Here is a 5,288-nt window from a genome sequence, read left to right as displayed (position 1 = left end):
CGCCCGCGAAGGCGCCGCCGCCCCGTAACGTCAGGTGCGCCCGAGGCACACTGCTGACAGCGTTCTAGTTAGCTTGTTTGAGTCGCGTTCGTTATCGAATTAACCAGACAAATCATTTCACGAACTAAGAACGGCCATGCACCACTACCCTTAAATTTGAGAAAGAGCTCTTATCTGTTCCTTACCTCGATAAGTTCGGACCTGGTAAGTTTTCCCGTGTTGAGTCAAATTAAGCCGCAAGCTCCACTTCTTGTGGTGCCCTTCCGTCAATTCTTTAAGTTTCAACTTTGCAACCATACTTCCCCCGGAACCCGATTTTGGTTTCCGGAAGCTACTGAGAGCACCGAATGTAGTAGCGTCTCCCAATTGCTGATTGGCATCGTTACGGTTAGAACTAGGGCGGTATCTAATCGCCTTCGATCCTCTAACTTTCGTCTTGATTAATGAAAGCATCCATGGCAAACGCTTTCGCTTCAGTTGGTCCTACGACGGTCTACGAATTTCACCTCTCGCGCCGTAATACCAATGCCCCCAACTACTTCTGTTAATCATTACCTCTGGGTCTATACAAAACCAACCCAAAAGACTCAGACCGAGGTCATGTTCCATTATTCCATGCAAGATTATTCTCGGCCAACGCCAACCCTGGGCGGGTTGGACGCTTTTTACTAGCCTGCTTGAAGCACTCTAATTTGTTCAAGGTAAATGGGAGCTGCCGGGCACCACGCCACCGGCTCGGGACGTGCCCGACCGATCACGAGTTGACGCCCGGCACACCATTGTGAGTCGCAGCCGCGAGCTCGCGCACGAACGTATCCGGCGTGTGCCGGGCGCCGCGGCGGTCGCGTGTCTGGACGGGGAATCACTTCGAACGTTTTAACCGCAACTTTAATATACGCTAGTGGAGCTGGAATTACCGCGGCTGCTGGCACCAGACTTGCCCTCCACTTGATCCTTATTGAAGGATTTATGCTCAATTCATTCCAATTATGACCATCGTTAGAGAGGTCCATATGTTATTTCTCGTCACTACCTCCCCGTGCCGGATGGGTAATTTACGCGCCTGCTGCCTTCCTTGGATGTGTTAGCCATTTCTCAGGCTCCCTCTCCGGAATCGAACCCTGATTCCCGTTACCCGTCGCAACCATGGTAGTCCTCTACACTACCATCAATAGTGATAGGGCAGACATTTGCAAGATCTGTCGTCGGTCAAGCGACCATACGATCGGCATCCTTATCCAGACTTCAACTCAAGCCGCCCGGAGGCGATTGGTTTTACTAATAAGTGCACCAGTTCCACCGCCCGCAAGCGGACAGCGGTCCCGGCATGTTGCATGTATTAGCTCTGGCTTTTCCACAGTTATCCAAGTAACTGATGGGTGGATGATCTTGTGAATTATGGCTGTTGTACTGAGCCTTATGCGGTTTCACATTCATTTATGTTTGTACTTAGACATGCATGGCTTAACCTTTGAGACAAGCGTATATTACTGGTAGGATCAACCAGAATTCGTCTTCGTCAATTGCTTGTTCGATATTTTTTGTCTACCAGGGCACCAGTCCGCAGACTCTCTTTCTACGTTCATCAGGTGACACAATCTTTGTTGTGACCACTCTCATTGACCTGCGGCAGTACACCGACTCCACAGCGCCAATAACCACACGAGCAAAGTTGTTCAGGAGGATGTCAGATTATCGATGTACATCGTACACCAACATTTGACGTACCGAGGCATTACACCCCGCACGCCCCCAACAGGACCGTATCAAGGCTCGCATACGACCTCGACTTTACTGGGCTCCTGAAGGTCCCCGTAGGACGACCATCACCAGTTAGGTGTAGTTGACTTGTCAGGGCACGGTAGTCCCCACAAGTCCCCGATTATTCGTGGATATCGTCCTACGATTGTTTCTGACTCCTTTGCTCCCCGCAGGTCCCCGTAGGACGACCATCACCGTTAAGGTGTAGTTTGACTGTCAGGGCACCGGTTAGTCCCCACAAGTCCCCGATTATTTCGTGGATATCGTCCTTACGAGTTTTGTTGACCCTTGGGTTCCCGAACTTTTGCTACGATGGTTCTGCCTCCAGAGGAGAACTTATGAACACTTCGTATCATTTCTTACACCGAACCATGGGATCGCGAGATTGCTCCCGGATCCTAATCACCTTACATTTCGTTTCGTTTTCCGTACACTACGATGAGCTAATTCAATTTGTTTGTTCGTCTGGCGAACGTTTATTGCGGAATTACCGCGGTACTTCCAGCCGGGTATGGCTGCCGTACGACCTACAGGATAGATCATCGAACCACTTTTCGTGCATTTGTCCGTCGAGGGTATCACCTCGATACCCCCAACAGACCTTTGGACACTTCCTCACTACTCCTTGGAGCAGCAATCAGGGAACCATATAGTAGGAACAGCCGAATATGGAACTCTTTTCGTACTTTGGACACCTCCTATAACTTGTATGGCGACTTCGGGGACCTTCATTTCGTTCTCAGTTGGTACCCCTATTTCGGTCTTTGGACACCTCGTCTTACCCGTATAACTCACTTTAGGTCCACTTATTTGCCTGATATCTCATCGTGAACCCGTTTTTCGTACACCGTACACACCTAGGAACACCACATATGCGTTTCCCTTTCGATCGTGAAGTTTTCAAATTTTCGATTTTTGGTCCTAGAAATTCATGAACGGTGGGAGACCAAAATTTTTCATAAAAAAAAAATTTTCACCGTTTGACCATAAAACCTTCTTTTCGTACATACCCCATCATTTCTTCACGTTTTAGGCCATTCTGAAATTTTCGCTTCGATAGTGTGTCCCCTATAATACAAAATGAACATTTTGCATCTCCCACAAGTGGCCATTTTTTTTCCGCCACTGAAGAACACGACCTCGGGAACTCGGACCTAGGACGTGGCCATGTAAGTCATAGGCCACCCCAACTTTTGCAAAATACTGTTTCTTTTCACTTTTCATGATCTAAGGCGCGTTCCGACGGCGTTTTGAACAAATTTATGAGAAAAAAAATTTTGACCCTCGGACCAAAATTTTTTCGTTCGGGGCCCCATGGCCTATGGCCAGTATGGGAACTCGGGATGCCGATATGACAAAATTTGTCAAAAAATCACTAAAAAGTCGCTATGGCCCATTATTTAGAGCTTGTTGAGACCTTTCTAAAACACCTTGGTTGACCCCTGTCCGATAAGTAGTTTTCGAGATATTCGAGAAAATGTGATTTTTTGGGACTTAGAAAATTTTTGACCCGTACCCTAAGAAAAAGTGATTTTTTCATAGGACAATTTTTTCTTCGCAAATACTGTTTGGTTTCACTTTTCATTATTAGAAACGCGTTCCGAAGCCATTTTCATCAAAATCTCGTGAAAAAAAAATTTCACCCCCGGACCAAAAGTTGGCCGTTCGGTGCCCTATGGCCTATGGCCAGTATGGGAACCAAGGATGCCGATATGCGAAAAAGTGTCAAAAAATCACTTGAAAGTCGCTATGGCTCATTAAATAGAGCTAGTAAAGACCTTTCTAAAACACCTTGGTTGACCCCTGTCCGATAAGTAGTTTTCGAGATATTCGAGAATAAGTGATTTTTTGGGACTTAGAAAATTTTTGACCCGTACCCTAAGAAAAAGTGATTTTTTCATAGGACAATTTTTTCTTCGCAAATACTGTTTGGTTTCACTTTTCATTATTAGAAACGCGTTCCGAAGCCATTTTCATCAAAATCTCGTGAAAAAAAAATTTCACCCCCGGACCAAAAGTTGGCCGTTCGGTGCCCTATGGCCTATGGCCAGTATGGGAACCAAGGATGCCGATATGCGAAAAAGTGTCAAAAAATCACTTGAAAGTCGCTATGGCTCATTAAATAGAGCTTGTAAAGACCTTTCTAAAACACCTTGGTTGACCCCTGTCCGATAAGTAGTTTTCGAGATATTCGAGAATAAGTGATTTTTTGGGACTTAGAAAATTTTCGACCACGACATATATGAAAAGTGAATTTTTCATAGGACAATTTTTTCTTCGCAAATACTGTTTGGTTTCACTTTTCATTATTAGAAACGCGTTCCGAAGCAATTTTCATCAAAATCTCGTGAAAAAAAAATTTCACCCCCGGACCAAAAGTTGGCCGTTCGGTGCCCTATGGCCTATGGCCAGTATGGGAACCAAGGATGCCGATATGCGAAAAAGTGTCAAAAAATCACTTGAAAGTCGCTATGGCTCATTAAATAGAGCTTGTAAAGACCTTTCTAAAACACCTTGGTTGACTCCTGTCCGATACGTAGTTTTCGAGATATTCGAGAATATGTGATTTTTTGGGACTTAGAAAATTTTCGACCATGACATATATGAAAAGTGAATTTTTCATAGGACCAAAAAGTTTGTCCAAATAGGGTTTTGGTTCACTTTTTATGGTCAGATAAGTGATCCGATGCTATTTTCATGATCATTAGAGGGATTTCACGCTGTGACCAAAAATTTTCATACTTCATACTTGTCCCCGTGCCGTATATGGGAGGACCGGGGGAACATGTCTTCGTAAGTCGTGATGTTCAGTGACGGATTTCTGGGACTTAGAAAAAAAATGTGCTCTCAGGCACATTATATGTTCCATACACACATGATTTTCATTCTTCATACTTGTCCCCGTGCCGTATATGGGAGGACCGGGGGAACATGTCTTCGTAAGTCGTGATGTTCAGTGACGGATTTCTGGGACTTAGAAAAAAAATGTGCTCTCAGGCACATTATATGTTCCATACACACATTATTTTCATTCTTCATACTTGTCCCGGTGCCGTATATGGGAGGACCGGGGGAACATGTCTTCGTAAGTCGTGATGTTCAGTGACGGATTTCTGGGACTTAGAAAAAAAATGTGCTCTCAGGCACATTATATGTTCCATACACACATGATTTTCATTCTTCATACTTGTCCCCGTGCCGTATATGGGAGGACCGGGGGAACATGTCTTCGTAAGTCGTGATGTTCAGTGACGGATTTCTGGGACTTAGAAAAAAAATGTGCTCTCAGGCACATTATATGTTCCATACACACATTATTTTCATTCTTCATACTTGTCCCCGTGCCGTATATGGGAGGACCGGGGGAACATGTCTTCGTAAGTCGTGATGTTCAGTGACGGATTTCTGGGACTTAGAAAAAAATGTGCTCTCAGGCACATTATATGTTCCATACACACATGATTTTCATTCTTCATACTTGTCCCCGTGCCGTATATGGGAGGACCGGGGGAAGATGTGTTTGTAAG

The sequence above is a fragment of the Anopheles stephensi genome, unplaced genomic scaffold (genome assembly GCF_013141755.1).
Source record: "Anopheles stephensi strain Indian unplaced genomic scaffold, UCI_ANSTEP_V1.0 ucontig190, whole genome shotgun sequence".
NCBI classification, from domain to species: domain Eukaryota; kingdom Metazoa; phylum Arthropoda; class Insecta; order Diptera; family Culicidae; genus Anopheles; species Anopheles stephensi.
Note: the sequence above shows the minus strand (reverse complement) of the source record.